Source organism: Artibeus jamaicensis, unplaced genomic scaffold (assembly GCF_021234435.1).
Source record: "Artibeus jamaicensis isolate MK-2021 breed Jamaican fruit bat unplaced genomic scaffold, CSHL_Jam_final contig_264, whole genome shotgun sequence".
NCBI classification, from domain to species: Eukaryota; Metazoa; Chordata; class Mammalia; order Chiroptera; family Phyllostomidae; genus Artibeus; species Artibeus jamaicensis.
In genome coordinates, this window is record NW_026521576.1 from 450,809 (window position 1) to 471,551 (window position 20,743).

A 20,743-nucleotide genomic window follows, 5' to 3' on the forward strand; every position below is an offset into this window, starting at 1 on the left:
AGAGCCTAGCTTTGGGCTTCACACCTTTCAGACCTCATTTATCCTCTTCTGCTTCCTCACAGTGCCATAGGAAACAATCCCATCTCTTGTCAAAGCACCAGGGGCCCAGCCCAGTGGAATGGGGACATTCTGAAAGTCATTCCTATACTGGAATATTTAGAAGTAAGTTAGCCATACATGGGGATGACTAAAACTACAAAAACATGCACCTGAAGCTCCAATTAAGCATGTCTCCAAATCAGTTCCCCAAATTATTTCACATTGGCTGAATCCCCAAATGCTCACAGACATATGGACGCCCTCCCACCCCAGAGGCAGTGAGCAGTAAAATGTAGTCTCTTTTGCTCCACAATAATCTTGCCTCCAATGGGACAGTGGCAGCCTACAGAGGTGCACTGGATGGTGTTATTGGCAGTGACAGTCTTATTGCCCAGTTGTGCCCCCAAAAGGTTGAAGTCCTAACCTGCAATACCTCATAATGTGAATGTGTTCAGAAATGGGATCTTTAAAGAGGTAACTGAGGTGAAATGAGGCCATTATGAGGGCCTCAGTCCAATATGACTGGTATCCTTATAAGAAGAGGAGATTAGGACAGACACACACAGAGGGACAACCATGTGAGGACACAGGGAGAAGATGACTATGTACAAGCCAAGGAAAGAGACCTCAGGAGAAACCAGTCCTGTAGACATTTTGATCTCAGACTTGCAACCTTCAGAACTGAGAGAAAATAAACATCTGCTGTTTAAGCTGTGTAGGCTATAGTGCTTGTTATGGCAGCAGAGCTAACTGATCCAGTGGGATACCTGGGATGCGACTGCAGTGCTCCAAGGGTGTAATGCATTTTTATGACTGATGTGTCATTGAGTTTAGGTTCTCCAAAGTGTTTATCAAGTGTCTACTATCTATACTGTTCTAAATGCCAGCAATGGAGCATGTACAAGAGAGAAAATCATTGCCTTTTGCCTCAACTTATGGTCTAGTGGGAGGGAATAGATACACATAAAGCAATATCATAATTTCAAGTAAAATGTATTTATAACAATAAAAAATACCTAGAGCATTCGCATGGAGAGCACCTGGCAACCAAAGTCTTCTTTAAGATGGTGTCAGGAAAGATGGTATCAGGTCTGAGGGTTGGGAGGAAGTCAAATGTCCATATCCCTGGGTGACACTGTCCCACTGGTCCTTTCAACCTGGCTTTGACATCTATATCTATAAGATAAGGAGTTGTGGAGCAGCTTTTCATGCTAGGTTTTGGGATAAGTGAAGCTTTGTTTAAAATAGGTTCAGCCATGGCGAAACTGGTAGTTTTCTGAGACATGGTGAGGTGAGGGTGGCAATTTTGCTATGGTATCAGATTCATATGAAACTGCTCGTTTTTCCACTTTCATAATCAGAAACACAATTTTACTGCCCAAAAACATTTAAATGCCAACAACCTCATGGATACTACAGAGGACATGGATTATGGGTTCATAGTGCTTCAGCGGTCTCTTTCAGAGAATAATGGTATTTTTTAGAAAAACAGATGACAATTCAGGTTATCCTGAGTGATTTCTCTTCTTTTATTTGCTATTTTCCACATTCTTCACTTTATTTAATAAACATGGCTAATTTTTGTTATCAGAGTAAAACTAAGTTTAAGCAATAAGGGCATTAGACTGGATAAATAGGAGACGCACCTGGATGGTCATTCCTTACTTCCCAATTTCATCTGGAAGATTTGAATTTATGTTGAGTTCAATCAAGTAACATACTGTTGCTTTTGCACACTTTTCCATAATGTCACAGGGAGTAATGAAAGTAAAAAACATGAACTTAGGTAGCAGGAAACTTTTCATATAAATTCTGTCGGGACAAAGCTGCCTTTTGTTTGAGTTTAGACAATTAAAAACAGCAATAATTTTTTTTTTAAGAAAGACTAAAGAAAAATGTGGGCCCTATGGATCCTCCTTCAAAGGCACTGCAGCAAGTGTGAATTCTGCTTGTCTCACAGTGAAGACTTTGTTGGTCTGGGTGAAGCTCCGAAGCTGCATGTGTTTTACTTGTTTTCAAACATTCCACATGGAAACAAGGAGGCCCCTCTCTCCCTTGGTTGTCCAAATTAACATGTGTTTTAGGAAGGAAGCAGGTGGCAGAGGAGCCAGCTACGGGAGCCAGGACATTCTCAGCCCCTGTGCCACTTCCATAGTGATGGGACTGGACTCCGGGGAGTCAGGTACAGAAGCCAGAACACTCCAAACCCCTGTGATGGTCCTGGGCGGTGGCAGAGGAGTCACCTACGGGAGCCGGGACATTCTTGGCCCCTGTGCCGCTGCCGTAGTAACAGGCCTGAGCGCTTGAGGAGGTGGCTACTAGAGCCGGGACATTCAGCAGTGGTAGGCCACCAATGCAGGGACCAGCGCGAGGATCAGCGTGAGAGTAGGTAGAGATGGAGAACATCAAGAAACTTCAAGGATTCTGCACCACTGAACTTCACAAGGATCATTCCACAGAAGTTCACACCATAAAACCAGGGTTTCAGAACAGATCAATTTTAGAAGAAGAGACTCACAAGAAGAGTCTCAAACAATGGGAAGACAAAGAAACAATCCCTAAATGAAAGAAAAAGCAGAAACTTCAGAAAGAATGTTAGATGAAATAGAGGCTGATCAATTATCAGATAGTGAATTCAAAGCACTGGTTAATACGAAGTTCAAAGAGCTCACAGTGAACTACCAGAAACTACAGAAAAACTAAAATGATCTCTCTGCAAACTATAGCAACATGAAAAAGGAAATGGAAACTATCAGCAAGGGACAAGAGGAAATGAAGAATACAATTTCTGAATTAAAGAACACAGTAGAAAGTTTCAAAAGTAGGATAGATGAAGCAGAGGATAGGATTAGTGAGTTGGAGGACAAGGTAGAAATCATCTCACAGAAAGAGCAAGAAAATGAAAAGAGGCTCAGAAAGAATGAAGAGGGATTAAGAGAAATACAAGATAATATGAAACGTAATAATATCCGAATAATAGGAATACCAGAAGGAGAAGAAGAAGAACAAGGGATAGAAAACGTATTTGAACGAGTAATTAGAGAAAACTTCCCTAATTTGATAAGAGAAAAAGTCTCACAAATCCAGGAATCACAGAGAGTCCCAATCAAGAGGAACCCAAGGAGGCCCACTTCAAGACACATCATCATCAAAATGGCAAAATTCCAAGACAAAGAGAGAATCTTAAAGGCAGCAAGGGAGAAAAAAGAAATAACATACAAGGGAGCCCCAATAAGGTTAGCTACTGACTTCTCAATGGAAACACTCCAAGCAAGAAGAGAATGGCAAGAAATATTCCAAGTAATGAGAACCAGAGGCCTACAACCAAGGCTACTTTACCCAGCAAGGCTCTCAATCAAGATAGATGGCCAAATAAAGAGCTTCCAAGACAAAAGAAGCCTAAAAGATTACACCTCCACCAAACCAGCTCTACAAGAAATACTAAAAGGACTGATTTAAGGGAAGGAAGGATAAGAGGGAGACAGAGAGGAACACAGGTGCAATGCATAAGTACCTATCAATAATAACCTTAAACGTAAATGGATTAAATGCTCCAATCAAAAGACACAGGAAGGAAGCAAATTGGATGTAGTGCCTGTCACTGCTCGTATTAAGGTCACAGACACCATCAATCTTGGGGAGTAATGGTAGATTACATGGCAGTTCCACACCCCTCGTGCATGTAGACCATGTGCTAGCTCGAAGAGAATAGCTCACTGGGGGTTTTCTAAAGGCTCTGAAAGACACACCCATGAGAGGAAGCATCTTGCTGCCCTGTGGGCATTTGGCTGGACAGGAGGAATCAGAAGTGAGACTCTCCCACTTTGCTTGACCATTACAGACTGTTAATCCAATTCAGCCTGTTCCACATTAAGATGGGTTCTGCTCTGCAGCTGCTTCCCAGCTGTCACAGCAGTTCCTAATGTAACACATATGCTTTAGTCTGGCATACTGAGGGGTGGTATCCTAAAGCAGCATGGAAACGACTTGCCCAAAAGCATGTAAAGTATAGTTGGAACCAGGTGGTTGGTTTCCACTCCAGAGCCTAGCCCTCTACATCACACATGTCCTAAGCTGCAGAAGAAAGCGGAAGTGACCCAGAAGCACGGTGACTGAATATATGAGGAGCTTTGGGGCAGGTTGTGCGGACTAATTGGAATCTGTGCAATTTAATATTTCTTAAAAGCTTGTTGTGAAACCTTAATTATAATGTTTTATACATATTATTCTATTCAATGGAGAAATTGCACTGGGCAAATGTTATCTCTGAATTCAAATATGGTCTTTTCAGGGAACTAGACTTTAAAACAACAGCAGCAAGTTGTATTATTTTCAGGTAAACTGAATGGGGTTTTGTGACCTCTACCTGCACTCTCCAGGGAGTTTGGGGTCACTTTTGCAAAACAGCCACAGTATATAGACTATAAGTACATGTCTCTCCATTGTAAGTACATGCCTGGAAGGAGAAAAACAGGCAGAAGGGAAGAACTTTCTACAAACAGAAGGCAGGTGTAGAACAAGAAACCAGGCAGGGTTCACCCATCACTAAGGTGAAAATTCCTTGAATACAGTGACAAAGGCCATCGTTCCAGGCACATAATAGGTACTCAGCATTGTTTTTATATGAATGTCTATCTATGCTCTTCAAAACATTAATTGAAGTTTCAGAGGACAACAGGTTTCTGATAGCCAGCTAGCTTGGGGACACTGGAGTAAACAGTAAGCAGGGCTTTTTCCTGAAGCCTTCTAGGCGTCTGTAATATGCTGCTGGACATCATGAGGACCCACACAGAAGTCTCCTATGCACCCTCCAGTAGTGTTCCTAGTCACATGGTCCTTGGAGGAGAGAACAGAGAACTTACTAGAAATGAGAAAAGGTAGAGTTTCAGAGTCAGAACCTTGGATTGAACCTGCCCTTTCCATCTATTGTAATATTGGAACTCATTTCTGTGTAGTTACTTGCCCTTCTGAATAAGGAAATGGTTGTGGCAATAATATGTAACTTTTGCTCAGCAAGAGGTAGGGTCCCTAGAACAAAACAGTATTTAGTAAATGATAACTTTTAAAATTATAATTAGAAAACAGGGCTCCAGAGAGTACCAGCTGGCTTAAGGTCACCCAGCTGTGTCCCTGGCTCGCTTGCCTCCCTATTAATATTCTTTATACTGCACTATGCTGACTGATAATAGAAATTGTATAAGAACATATTTCTAACAAATCAAATAGAAGTTGCCAAGATGTTTCTGTTTCACAGAAGAATGAAGTTAATGGTGTATATCAAGGCTCAAACCTTAGGTTTGAGAAGAGATTGCTGAACATGAACAGCTATGAAAGATGTCTGGCTTGGTATTTCAACATTCCAGGGCAGCCAAACTGCCATTGGCCACATCTGCTCTCCATTATGCCTGAAGTGTTACATAAACACATGTATGGTTTATAGGGTGAGGAGACCCTACTGAGACAGCTCAGACTTTGTTCTGTGTAAGCTTTGCAGATGGGGTCCAGGAGGCTGCCTGACAACCCCAGACAATGCCCTCACAAGGGACAGAGGTCTCTGTTCCAATTTGTGCAGTCAAAGCAAGAATGTATCTATCTGCCAGTGTGTCCATCCATTCCAGCTGCCTTCAGTCAGCTCAAACACACTAGATGCCCAGCTTTCCAGTATAAAGCTCTGCTTACAGATAGCTGGTGGAATTCAGTTCAGAAGTTAGAGAAAAGCACAATGCTTTAATGATTCTGTGGGCCTCATCCATCCACCCATCCATCCATCCATCCATTTGTCTGTCTGTCTGTCTGTCCACTCACCCACCCATCCTCTCACTGATCCACCCATCCCCATCCATCTACCTATTCAACGAGTACAAGCTCTTGGTATGTGTGAAACTCTATTCTAGGCAAAGGGAATCTGGCAACAAACAAGTCAGGCATGAGCTGACCCTTGTTGCCATATTCAAAGTGAGAGAATAACATTAATTGAACAATATTCATTGGCCAGGGCAATAAACCCTGAAAGAGAATTACAAAATGCTTCAGGGGAGTGTAATAGGAGATGCCTCCTAACCAGGAGGCCAGAAAGGGCTTTTGAAAGCACAGAGGACGTGAAGTGGAACAGCCTGGGGATTAGGCTGTAGTCTCTGGTCTCACTCTGGCCACTTGGTTTTTAGGAAATTGGTTTTGTTTTCTCCCAGTCTTGAATGTTTGACTGTTAATTCTTTCTCCAACAGAAGCCTCCATAACCAGGCTATCCCCTCTCTGATAAAACCATTATAAACATTTCCTAGTATCAATTCCTCAGAAATCTAACTAAAAATCAATTCTCATAAAATCAAAGTCCCTCTTACCACAGTAAAGGAAGGTGCAAACCATGATTTCTGCACATCACTGCCCCGGGCAGATGACCTTCATCCTGATGCCACCAGGGCTCTGCTGAATGCTGTGGGACCATGGCCACAGAGCTTCCAATCATAGCACTGTGTGTGTTTTGTTTTTTAAAAGGAATAAGAACCCATAAATCTTCTCCACTCCCACTCTTACCTATGCTCGTGCAGAGACCTGGCCCATCTGGAGGGATTTCCTCCTGGGGTTTCACTCTTATTTTATGCCCCTACTTGGTGAGCCTGACCCAGATAAGCCACAGAGGGAAACAAATCTCCTTGCTCCTTGCTGTGGTCACAGGTCTTTCTTGTACAAAAACACCAGCCATGGTGGTACAGCCTCATGGGCTTCAGCTCCCTCTCCCAAACTGTAGGGTTGGTATTGAAAATCTGGAAGGTGGCCTGATTCCTTCTCATGAGGGCCAGGAAGGACTTGGCCTTTTTCCACTGGAGGTAATTACACTGGCTGTTTTCATCTGCTCTCTGTGGCTTTGCCTGGATCTTCAAGAAACTCAGACTCTGGTTTTGTGCAATGGTGTAATTTCTTTGTAGGGGCAGAGTTTTTGGCTACTCCCAAACTGGCAGCCTGTTAGCTTGGTCACTCATTTCCTCCTATGCATCGGGTAACAATTAAACAGCCAGAGGGCAGCCGCTGCTGGTTTGTTATTCTCTGTAATGCATATTTTGTGAGGTGGAAGAGAAACTCTATATTCTGAAAGCAACTAGTAAAATACACCAGACTCCTCTAGCAAATATCTGTGTGGGAATAAGGAGGCTGCTGTGTCCAACTTGCTCTGAAGCATCCAGAGCCCTAAAGGAGCAAGGCGAAAGGCTGGCCCTTTGGGGTTCATCCATGGGAGGTACATCCAGGGCCGCACTCAACCAGGCAGAGGCAGTGACCAGCTATGCCCCCAACTTGACAAGAAATGATTTCCATGCAGGCGTCATAAGAAGACACTTGTGTACTTGAAGTTATTTTCAGGACACAGAATCCCAACATATACTCTGAGACAGGTGGGGATGTACAATGTCTGCCATCTTTGTGATAGACTGCATAGCGAAGAGAAAGTGAGGCTCTTTCTCTTTCTTGAGAACTGGAGTGGGAAGGGATCTTTGACCCTCCCCATCCCTTCATTTAGAGGGATGCAGCTGGAGACTGTGAAGTAAAGTGATTGTCCAATGTCAACGGACCCCAACTCTCACTTTCAGCACCACTTTTGCCTTCAGCACAAGGTGAATTCCTTAGTTCAGCCCGGAGCTGCTGAGGCAGAGGAATAACGATTTCCACTGTGGTTTGAAATCTGAGAGCTGGAAGGACCCTTATGCTTTTTTCCTCCTGCCTGGGCTGGATGGCTCACACAGAGAGGCAGAGTTATTATCACAGTGTCTTCCTTGGGCCTCCTCAGGAGTGGGGCCATGGTTGTGTTTGCTCTGGTGTGTTGGGGTAACAAGGTGGGAAAACGATTCTTATGTAACTGTCAGGATTGGTGTGTTTCCTATGCCGAGTCTGTGAGACCTTGTTGTGAGGATGAATGATATGAAATAAAGTGAGATCCAGAAAGACTCTGCTTCCAAGGATGGGGCAGATAGATCAGCTAGTGTCTCCTTTTCAGTTCTGTCTTCTGCTCAATCCAACCTGCAGCTTTAGGGAAAGGTATCTTTTAACCAACAAATCTCTCTGTCATCATCCTTCTTCCATGTACTTTCTTTCCCTGTCTTTATATTCCACAAAATTCAAAGTTCTCTACATTCTCCAGCCTTTCTAAAAGTTCCAAAGACTTGCATTCAAAGAAGCCACAATATTTCCTTCATTAGCTTGGACCCACCCCATCTCTGAGTAAAATGGCGAATTATTTCTCTACCTGACAAAGGAAGATACAATGAACAAAATAATTGCTTAAACCCAGCCAGTATTGTTTTGTATGTAGATACTGTCGATTTGATAATTTTTTAAAGGTATCATTTTGGTTTACTTTTCACCTTTCCATGTCACATTGTATATTATGTCATTTTTACCAACTCTGGCTCAGAGATAATTTCCTAATTTTCCTGGGCTTCCATTTCCCTCTTTCTCAAATTGACAAACCAGTGGGGTTCTCTAAGAGATGGGCACTCAGGCTGGATGTTCAGTTGTATTTAGTAGAAAACAGAACTGATTTTATGAAATAAGTGCTTCATTCTTTAAGGTTCTCCTACTTGCTCAGCCTACAGGACTAACAGGACCAACTAGGGAGAGATAAAGGGAAAGAGAAAAATAAAACTGCAGTTTGATCAGGACTCAGGTAAGGAACTGTGTCAAAGAATGTGTGTACAGACCTTAAAAGGGAGAAGAGGTTTAAGCAGTGTTTGTACCATGTGGTGCTCCAATCAAGTTTTATAACAATCCTATTTTATTTTATTTTTAAATTGTATTTTATTGATTATGCTATTACAGTTGTTCTCATTTTTTTCCTCATGTGCCCCTCTCCACACAGCCCCACCCCATTCCTTCAGGTAATTCCTACACCATTGTCTATGACCATGTATCATGTGTACATGTTCTTTGGCCAATCTGTTTCCTATGCTGTACTTTATATCCTCATGACTATTCTGTAACTACCAATCTGTGCTTCTTAATCCCTTCACAGTTTTCACTCATCCCCCAGACCCCCCTCCCATCTGGCAACAATCAAAATGTTCTCTGTATTTATGATTTGGTTTCTATTCTGCTTGTTTGTTTATTTTGTTTTTTTAGATTCAAATGTTGATAGATATGTATTTGTTTCCATTTTAGTGTTCATATTTTTCATCTTCTTCTTAATGAAGACTCTTTAACAGTTCATATAATTCTGGTTTGGTGATGATGTACTCCTTTAGCTTTTTCTTGTCTGGGAAGCTCTTTATCTGTCCTTCAATTCTAAGTGGTAGTTTTGGTGGGTAGAGTAACCTTGGTTGTAGATCCTTGCTTTTCATTACTTTGAACATTGCTTTCCAATTCCTTCTAACCTACAAAATTTCTTTTGAGAAATCAGCTGACAGTCTTATGGGGGGCTCCCTTGTAGATAACTGCTTTTTTCTTGCTGCTTTTGAGATCCACTCTTTGTCTTTGACCTTTGCCATTTTAATTGTGATGTGTCTTGGTGTGGGCCTCTTTGCATCCATGTTTTTAAGAACTCTCTGTGCTTCCTGGACTTGTATGTCTATTTCCTTCCTCAAGTTAGAGAAGTTTTCTGTCATTGGTTTGTCAAATAGGTTTCTAATTTCTTGATTTCTTTCTTCTCCTTCTGCACCCTCACAATGCAAATATTGACATGTTTGAAGTTGTCCCAGAGGTTCCTCACACTATCCTCATTTTTTTGGATTCTATGCCTTTTGATGTTCTGTTTGGGTGTTTTTTTCTCTTTTATATTCTAAATCACTGTTTTGATTTTTGGCTTTATCCATTCTACTGTTGTTTCCCTGTAAATTATTCTGTATTTTAATTAGTGTATCCTTCATTTCTGACTGGTTCTTTTTCATGATTTTCATGAAGTTTTTTTATGCTGTTGAAGTTCTCACTAAGTTCAGTAAGCATTTTTATAACCAATGTTTTGAATTTTGTATCTAACAGATTGCTTGTCTCCATTTCACTTAGTTCTTTTTCTAGAGTTTTGATCTGTTCTTTTATTTGAGCCATGTTTCTTTGTCTCCTCATTTTGGCAGCCTCCCTCTGTTTGTTTCTATGGATTAGGTACAGCCTCTATGTCTACCAGGCTTGGTAGAGTGGCCTAATGTGGTAGGTGTCCTTTAGGTTCCAGTGGCGCAGCCTCCCCTGTTACCCAACAAATTGGGTACTTGAGATGCTCCCACTCAGTGGGCTGTGTACCCTCTCCTGTTATAGTTGAGCCTTGATTACTACTGACACATCCAAGGTCAGCTACCACTTGTGTTTTCTCCGTGGTCACACATCTTAAGCTACAAATTGATCTTTATCAGAAGGGCAAAGGGACACAGGAATGAGCTTGAGCATTAGGGGCCCTCCAGTCCTCAACCTCACACCAGTCACACCCTCACAGGGCCATACAGGAGAATCCAGCCTGAGACAAAATTCTGAGAATGTCAAAGTTTAGAAGAGAAGAATCTTACATGCAAACGCCTGAGGAAACACTCTCAGGCTGATCTTTGAGACATTTAATGGCCCTTTCCTGAGATTCAGCTGTTCGTGAGACATTCTCTCTCTCCCATTACTATACTGACAACTGTGAAATGCACCATGCTGTAGGTGGAGATTCTTGTGGGTGTTTATGTACTTGGTCAAATCCATATCTGTGTTGAGTGCTGAGTGTATAATGATGACTGAGACAGAGGTCCAGCTTTAGAGGACTCAGAGTAGACAGAGTCAAATAGGGTGATATAGGGAAAATAGGTGGTGGTTGATGATGACATTCTGGAGAGTAAGTCCTCTGTGCTCCTTTCTAACCAATGAGTTAATGCGGCCAACAGAGGTGCCAGGGAGGGTGGGGGAACTCTGCCTCTTAGGTGTCCATATGGGAAAGTACACAGAGTCTGGCAGCTGCTTGGTGCAGTCATGATGTCCCACGTGGCAGGAGCAGGGCACCCCATGGCCTGCACCCCTGACAAGCAGGTATCAAACTGGGAGGGGACAGTCAGGAAGCTTAGCCCAAGACATTGCAGGCTATAGGATGAAGCTGCCAAGGCTCGGAAGGGCAGGTTACTGAGTTTTGGGGGGCATCCCACCTTCTCCTGCTGTAACTCTCACCCTCATCACAGGATCTTCTAAAGAGAAGAGGGGCTGACAGGCTGCAAAAGGAAGACTCCAAATACAAAGATTTGTTTGTAGATAGATATTGAAACCTCTTAGTCCTACTTTCAAAGCCCTCCTTACCTAAGCCTGTGTCTCCTACCCTGTATGGCCCAGACTGGTACCCCGAGCTTCCACTTCAGTCCCCTACTTACCATGGCAGCAATCACCCTGAGCCACAGCCCCAGGGGACAATTGTAAGGCAGCTGTGAGGGTGAGGACTGGAGGGCCCCTAATGCTCAAGCTCATTCCTGTGTCCCTCTGCCCTTCTGATAGTGATAGGGTCTGTGACTGCACCATACCCCAACGCTCTTCCTTCAGCTCATGCTCAGGTCTGAGGTCAAAGGTCACTTTTTTAGGACTTTCCTCCTGGACCCCCAGGTACATAAATGCACAAAGCTTTGTACCTCATGCATGTCCAAAATTAAATTATAATTTAAAAGTTAGTGTTATATTTAATTGTTCTCTATTGATATCTTGGCCCTAAAAAGATCTCCTGACACATAGGAGAAGTCTAGTTCAGAAGTACACCAACAGTTCTCTGTTTGGTACTTCTTTAGATGCTCATGAAGTACTAACCAATGTTGTCCTAGCCTTGATGGTTGTAAGAGAGATCACAGCAAAACCCAGTGGTTGGAAATACCAACAACATCATTCTACCCACAGTACTGCTCTCCAAACGCTGGACAGGGTGGGGAAAACTGGTCTCTGCTTCAGCCTCAGTTCAGGCAGCTGGAGGAGGTGGGGGTACACAACAAGATGTTGCACTGTTGGCCAAGTCAGATCAACTGTCATGCACCCTGTGCTTCCTTATGCCATGAGGTGGGGAGGAGGGTGGATCAGAAGCAGGGAGAGAGAGAATGAATTCAGTGGCATAAAGTCACAAGTTTGTGTCTCCATAACCCTTTTCCTCTTCCCAGATTGAAACTCTGTGTCCATTAGACACTAACTTCCTGTTCCCTGGCTTTGGCTTCACCTTGAGCTGAAAGTGTGGGATTCTGGAAGCATTTGCAAGAAATACAAGCTGCCTCCAGTGATTCCATTTCCCAGTTCCATTGTATTTTCCTCTGCCAGTCTTGCCCTATGAAATGAAGACTTAATGGGGTCTTCTTTCTCAGTACCCAATAGCCTCATGCTGAGTTCTTAGTACTGCAGATGCTCATCTTTCTGTCTTTAGAAAGAGAAGATAATTTATATACTCCCTTTGGTTATAAAATTCCCATCCTATTCCATCCTATTCCAAATTACAACAAATTCTCAGTGTCTTTTGCTGTTAATTTCCTTATCCTATCTCATTAAGAACCATTTGCAGAGTTCTGTTCTCTTTAAAATGCTTAGAGCAGAGATTCGATGGGCAGTTAGCAGGCTTCTAAAAGCCACATATGCATTTCCTATACCTGGCTGTGCAGAGTCACCTCTCTGTCTAGAGAGGTAAGTGCCAACAAGAACCTCACCACTGGAAGGTTTGCTGTGGCCAGTGGCCCAAGCCTCTCCTTCAAAAGGAGAGCCATGGGCAGGAGACAGAGATAAACAAGACAAAGTTCCCACAGCAAAGAGGCCATAGAGTACCCACATCACTCAATGACTTTGTGAGCAATCATTCTCCTTTTAGAGGATGCTGATTAATAAATGCACATGTCTTTTTGTTTTATGTCTCATTATCTCTTCATGTGCCAAAATTTAGATGAAAGTACAGTATTTTAGAAATAAATATCAAGTTTTCTTAAAAAACAATCTTTGAATTAAAACCTTTGAATATGAAAAATAGAATTAATGTAAAGAGGCATAATATGCTGAACAGATCTATCATTTCCTAATAATACATGTCCATGCTGAAAACAAGGCAAAGAGACAGCCCTCCACATAGAAATCAAAATAGAAGTAAAAATTATCACATTAAAAATTGTGGATCAACCTTCCTGATTTTCTTTGAAAGGGAAAATATGACTTTCCTTAAAAGTTTATTATTTTTCATACTCAAGTTCAGTCTCTATGACCCAACATCCTGTTCTGTATTTATTTTTCTAAGGAGGTGACCTCTGTGTATCTGGGAATTAAAGCAGAATAGCTGACCCGAGCCAGGAGATAGCAGATTTATTATAGGGGACTGCTTTATGGGACTCTCCCTTGCTCCTGTACTGTAACTTTGGAGTGGTGGAGATAAATGGATGAGACTTGTGTGCAAGATACATGCTTTCCTGGTAAAGGACAGGCTCTCTAGAACCAGAAGACCCTGAGGACGCCAGTCCCACACATGTTACATGGTGAGAGGTAAAGAAACACCTGCTATTGGGGGCTGGAACCTCTTCTCAAGATTCTGTGACACTTGGTGGGGAAATTATGCTGCAAGAAAACCTGACTACCCAAATTATAAACTATAGCCCTGGCTGGGTTGCTCAGTTGGTTGAAGTGTTGTCCTGTGCACCAAAAGGTGGTCAGTCTGTTTTCCCATCAGGGCACATACCTCAGCTGCTGGTTTGATGCCTGGTTAGGATGTGTATGGTTGACAACCTATTGATGTTTCTCTCTCTCTTTCTCAAATCAATAACCATATCCTTGGGTGAGGATTTTAAAAATAAATAAATTATAAACTATAACCTAACATTGAAAATAAAGCTGCCTGCCTCAGGACATACCTATGGTTTCAACTGGCTCTCTGTGGACCTGTTTGGGGTGTGCGCAGTAAGAACGAGGCCCACTCAAGTTTCCAGCACCCATGCCTTTATACAGGGTTTGCTTGTAAAAGGTCAATGTTCTTAAGTCCCCTGAATCCTGAAACATGAACGCTGCAAAATTAAAATGTTTTTTAAAAAGATGGTTTCTGTCATTTTCCCAGCTGTCCAAGTTAATAGGCTGTTTCTCTGAGAACTGGAGAGATTATCCATAAGAGGAGATACAGATGGCCAAGTGTCGCCCCAAGGGACGAGCTCTGGGGCCTTCTAGCAGCTGTTTCCTGATTCACTTTTTTTCTTCAGTAAACACTTTCAGGAGCTGCTGGTTTGGGAGCAGAATTGGACCATTGTCAACCCTTTGATGTGCAAGGAGAAAGATGCTGGATGGTGAGTTCAGTGAATGTAAAACTAGGTCCAGAAACTTCTGCAACCCTCTGGAGCTCAAGGATTTAGAAGATACACAGGAAAGCAAGACTTCAGCTGTGACAAGAGCCTGGGATTTCGTGTGGGAAGACACCAAATCATTCCTCCATTTCACCTCATTCTTTGCCAAATACTGTCTGTCCAAGAGAGTAGGCGGTTTATCTGGGACCAGTATTAATGGAAACATTTACATTCTTGGTTTCCATAATTACAGGTCAGTCTTTCCCTACAAACTCTCTGTTGAAATATTCCCACACAAAGATTGAAATCTAAACATTAAAGAGGAATCTTGGAAGTGCCTGGGAACCAGGTCTTGTGACAGAAGTGAATGAATGTGTCTCCCTGAAGACCCCATTTGTTGTTGAGAAATGGAAAATAGGGTCATGGTGAAACAGGTACAGGGTCCAGGTATATGTAGAATGTCTGAACACATAATTGTAATCCAGACTAGGAAAGTGGGCCCATTCTGCAAATCTGATTCATATGTTGTCAAAGTTGCATTTCATTTTTAGGCAGCATAGGCATAGAAGCAAGGCAGCCTGGGCCTTGAGGCTGGATAGGCCAGGAGGTTGCTGAGTTCCCCCACCTGGGTTTCTGAGTGCCAAGTGGCAGCTACATACTGAGGGAGCAGGTGAGCTAGCACAGCTGGAGACAGCATTGCACATGTGGATTCAGACCACCTCATATGCAAGTACCACATGGATGGTGGAGCCCTTCCTGCAGTTTTAATCTCCTTTGTCTGACTCTAGGAGTCATATATAACTTAGCATAAACATCTGGTAAAGAGTACAATTTCCTTCTCTTTATTTTGTCTTCTTGATGTATCATAGCCTCAGAAGAATTTTCTTATTCTTGAATCTGCTATAAAATATCAATGAATCATCCTCATATCCAGGGAACTCAGTACCTCTGCCACCCCAGAATGGAGATTTATTTTGGTCCCCAGGAAGGACAGCTTGAAACCTCTTGTAGTAAGTAGCCTAGAGCCTTAGAGCTAGTGGGTAGGTACAAGAGTGACACCCATGGGCACCACCTTCCACAGGCCATAAAGCAGAACATTCACAAACCTGTGGACCTTACATGTAGAGTCTTAATTTTTGTGATTACAATACTTTTCTTTAGGCAGACAATCAAGTCTAGTGATTTGATTTTCCCATCTGAAGGAATCAGCACCAAGGCCCTTCCTAAGTGTTCGCACCCTCTGTCTCTCCTCTGCCTCAACCACACAGCCAGCTTGGGATTCTCTATGGAAGGCCAAGAAGGTAGCTCTCATCCATCTTGTCCTTTTCCCTAATAAGTCAGCCCTGAAACCAAGAAAGTGCTCTGGTTATCACCTCAAGGAAATACTGGGGAGTTGTTTTAGTAGAGAATGAGAGAGAGAAAGATAATTCCCAGCAGACTTCCTCATCCACAAAGACAGTCTGTGGTTTTGACTCACTGTACCTTGTGCCTATGTACAGTACCAACCTAGATGGGGAGGCAGCACCAAGCCAATGCCTGCCTGGGTGGCCAATGGGGGATAGGGAGCAGGACCTCTGAGGGGAAGCTCTAAGGCCTGTAGAAATGGTAAACCAGATTCACATAGGAAACCAATTCCCCATAAAAACTCAACACTGATTCAAACATTAATCCTGACAAAATAATCTCACAAATGCAAAAGTGAGAAATATAGGTATCACTGCCTTATAAACTCAAAACGTCATGTCTTTGACAAGTTGTAAAACACCAAAAGAAGCCTAATTCAATAATTTATAGTCATTTGTAGAGCAGATAGAATTCCATTTTAATGAAACTCATGTGATAGAGGATTTGGGAGAAAACTTAATTTTGAAATAATTATAGCTTCATAGGAAGTTACAAAAACATTATGGAGACTTCTGGTCAAGATGACAGCATAGGTATACATGGCTCACATTCTTGCACAGCCACATCAAAATAAACAACTAACCTATAGAATAACCATCATTCAAAACCATCAGAAATTGAGCTGAATGGAAGTCCTACAACTATGGAATTAAAGAAAAAAACATCTATAGAAATAGAGAAGAAACTATGGCAAGACTGGTAGGAGGAAGAGAGAAATGGAATGAGCTGGTAAAACACACGCATGTGGTAGATACAGATTAGGAGGTATATCTCAGGAGTGAGGGATACCACTACCACACCAGGCCCCCAGCCTAGTCTTCCAGTGCCAGGAAGGTAAGTCCCTGTAAATTCTGGCTGCAAAAATCAGTGGGGATAGAGGCTATAGAAGACAGAAATTGCTGGAGTCTTTGGCAGTTCCTCTTAAAGGGACCATGAGCAGACTTAATTGGACTCACTCCCTCTGAGTTCCAGCATGGGGGCACCAGATTGAAAGTCATCATAGACATATGGGGAGAAACCAAATTGTCTAGAACCTGGGAATGAACAGGGGGACAGCTTTCTCCTAGATGTCCTGAGTTCTCTGTCTCAAAACCACAGAGTGGACAGGTAATCACCATATCTGAGACTCTGTCAACTTGGCTCACACTGTTTGCCCCACCCTGATCATTCTCTGAGGCCTTGCCCTACCCAGCTTTCAGGCCCACCCAAGTTGCTTCCAGTGGCTTTTCCATATGAATGCCTTTTCTTGGCCCATGCTTCAGATTTTCCTAAATTCTCTTAGTTAAGAAGTATCTGGCTTAAGCAAGATGAATACCTATTACTAAGATGCCTCCGGCCGAGCACTAGGAGAAGTCAACCTTAGTACACAGCTTGGTCTTGCCTGGGTACCTCCAAGCCCAGCACAAGTAGCAGCCATCTGCATATCACTTTGTAGCTTATGCTGTGTGACCACAGATGGACACAAGCAGTGGCCGACCTTGGACAGGCTAACAGCAATCAAAGCTCAACTACAACAGAAGGCTATACATAGCTCACAAGGTGGGTACACCTTGAGTACCCAGCTTGGGCAATAGGGGAATATGTGTCACTGGACCCTATAGGACAGCTACCATATTAGACCACTCTACTGAGCCAGATAGACATAGAGGCTGTGCCTAACCCATAGAGACAAACAGAGGGAGGCTGTCAAAATGAGGAGACAAAGAAACATGGCCCAAATGAAAGAAAAAAATTCCATAAAAAGAGCTAAAATGGAAATAATCAGTCTCTCAGATGCAGAGTTCAAAATACTGGCTATAAGGATGCTCAAGGAACTCAGTGAGGACCTCAACGGCATAAAAACATCCAATCAGAAACAAAGAATACGCTAATTAAAATGAACAACTTACAGGGAAACAGCAGTAAAATGGATGATGCTGAAAATAAAATCAGTGATTAAGAATATAAGAAAGCAAAAAACAACCAATCAAACAGAAAGAAGAAAAAGAATCTAAAAAAATTAGGATAGTGTAAGGAACCCCTGGGGCAACTTCAAGCAAATGAACATTTGCATCCTGGGGATGCCAGAAGAAGAGAAAGAGCAAGAAATTGGAAACTTATTTGACAAAATAATGACAGAAAGCTCTCATAACTTGGTAAAGGAATAGACATACAAGTCCAGGAAACATAGAGAGTCCAAAAAAAGATGAACACAAAGAGATCCACACCAAGACACAGAATCTTTAAAATACCAAAGGTTAGAAACAAAAAGAAAATCTTAAAAGCAGCAAGAGAAAAGCATTATTTACCTTTAAGGGAGCTCTCATAAGACTGTCAGCTGACTTATCAACAGAAACTTTGCAGACTAGAAGGAATTGGCAAGGAATATTCAAAATGATACAAAGCAAGGACCTGCAGTCAAGATTACTCTACCAAGCAAAACTACCATTTAGAATTCAAAGACAGATAAAGAGCTTTCCAGACAAGAAAAAAGCAAAGAAGTTCATCACCACCAAACCAGACCAATATTATATGAAATATTAAAAGGTTTTCTTTAAGAAGAAAATAAAAAATATGAACAATAGAATGACAATAAATATATATCTATTAACGATTGATTATAAAAAACAAAACATCAAAACAGAACAGAATCATAGATACAGAGAACATTTTAATGGTTGTCAGGTGGCAGGAAGGTCTAACCAACGGGCATAAAAGGTGAAGGGATTAAGTATATATTAGTAGTTACAGAATAGTCATGAGAATGTAAAAACATCATTGGAAATAGAGTTACCCATAACATACGAGGTCTATCCTGTAGGTATCCAGACAAGTAATATAAAAAATACAAGATAGAAGAAACATTGTATATTGTACAACAACACCTCAGTCCCCTTCACATGATAGGCACATTGGGACCTTACATGGTTCTCCCAGTTGCTACCAGCTGCCCTGTTGTATTTTTCTGATCTCACTGATGATCTGAAATCTCTTTCTTTTAAAGGTAATTTTATTTTTGGGACAAACCAGAAGTCGCAGGGAGCCAAATCTGGGCTGTAGGGGTGCTGAGTCACCTGGATGATTTGATGTTTCACAAAAAACTGCATAAGATGTGATGTATGATCAGGCATATTGTCATTATGAAGCTGCCAATCACCAATTGCCCATAGCTGCAGCCTTCTGAATCCTCCAAATAGTTTCTGTGGAGACGTGTTCCAGCTTAATGTAAAATTTGATGCAGTTTCATTGTTCTACTGGCTTAGTCATTTTGAATGCTCAGCCACACAGTACACGTGCTTACTCAATGACTCTTACTGCCCCCACTGACTAATACAATAAAGTCATTGTTCATAGATGTGCATTTTATTCATCTCACTCTGGCTGCCAGGTTACATCAATGTCATGATAACATTCTTGTTATATTAAAAATGGCTGGACTTTTTCCGAAGAAACCTTGTGTGTGTGTGTGTGTGTGTGTGTGTGTGTGTATCTGCTTGGCTCATGGACATGGACAATGGTGTGGGGTTTGCCTGAAGTAGTGGGGGAACCAGGTAGAGGGGGGTAAAGGGGAAAACTGAGGCAAATGTAATAGCATAAACAATAAAATATAATTTAAAAATTAGAGAAAACTGTCGACAAATGCCCATGGATCGTTCACTTCAATTCCCTCAAAGGTTACATCTTATGAAACCGTTCATATGACACTATATGGTATCAAAAGCAGGGAAGTGACATGGGTACAGTGCAGGTGCAGTTCTGCATCATTTTCTTACCTGTGTGGCTGCCTGCAACAACCATCAACATCTAGATCAGGTCTGGTCTGTCACCGGATGGCTCCCTCCTGCTGCTCTTACCATTACACCCACCTGTTCCTGTCCACACAACATCCTGACACCACTAACTCATTCTCCATCTCTATTGTCGTGTCATTTAAAAAAATTTTTTTAATGGAATGATCAGTGTGTGATTTTTGCTCAGCATAGTGCCCTTGAGATCCCACCACACTGTGCATTAATGTTCATTTCTTTTTACTCCTGAGGAGTATTCTGTGGTTTACACATACCACAAATGTTTACCTAACACCTCTGAGGTTGTTTCTAGTTTTGGGCTATCACAGATAAAGCTGCTATAAGTATTTGTGTTGAGGTTTCAGTGTGGAGACTGATTTTTTAAAAAAATTTTATTTAGTTATTTTTCAAGGACATTTTTTGTCTATTTCTCCCATCCCAGCCCCCCCCACCCTCTCTCCCCCCCTCTCCCATTCCCTTCCCCCAGTCCTCATCCCTGTGTGTTTCATACTTGTTCCTCAAAATCCCTCCCCATTTTTCCCCTTAAATTAACTTCTCTCTCCCCTCTGGTCGCTGCCCCCTTGTTCTCTATTTCAGTGTCTTTGTTTTTATTCTGTTTGCTTGTTTTTTTTTTATTGTTTAGCTTCCTGTCAAAGGTGAGATCACATGGTATTTGTCCTTCAATGCCTGACCTATTTCACTCAGCATAATGCTTTCCAGTTCCATCCATGTTGTTGCAAAGGGTAGTAGCTCCTTCTTCCTCTCTGCTGCATAGAATTCCATTGTGTATATGTACCACAGTTTTTTGATCCATTCGTTTACTGATGGACACCTAGGTTGCTTCCAACTCTTGGCTATTGTAAATTGTGCTGCTATGAACATTGTGGTGCATAGGTTCTTTGAAAATGATGTTTTAGGATTCTTGGGATATAATCCTAGCAGTGGAATTGCTGGGTCAAAAGGCAGGTCGATTTTTATTTTTCTGAGAAAATTCCATACTGTTTCCATAATGGTTGTACCAGTCTGCAATCCCACCAACAGTGAACTAAGGACCCCTTTTCCCCACAACCTCTCCAACATTTGTTGTTTGTGGCTTTCTTTATTATAGCCATCCTAACTGGTGTAAAGTGGTATCTCACTGTGGTTTTAATTTGCATCTCTGTGGTAGCTAATGATATTGAGCATCTCTTCATGTGTCTCTGGATATTCTGTATGTCCTCTTTGGAGAAGTGTCTGTTCAAGTCCTTTTCCCATTTTTTAATTGGGTTAAATGTTTTCCTAGAGTGGAGTCGTGTAAGTTCTTTGTATATTTTAGAGATTAAA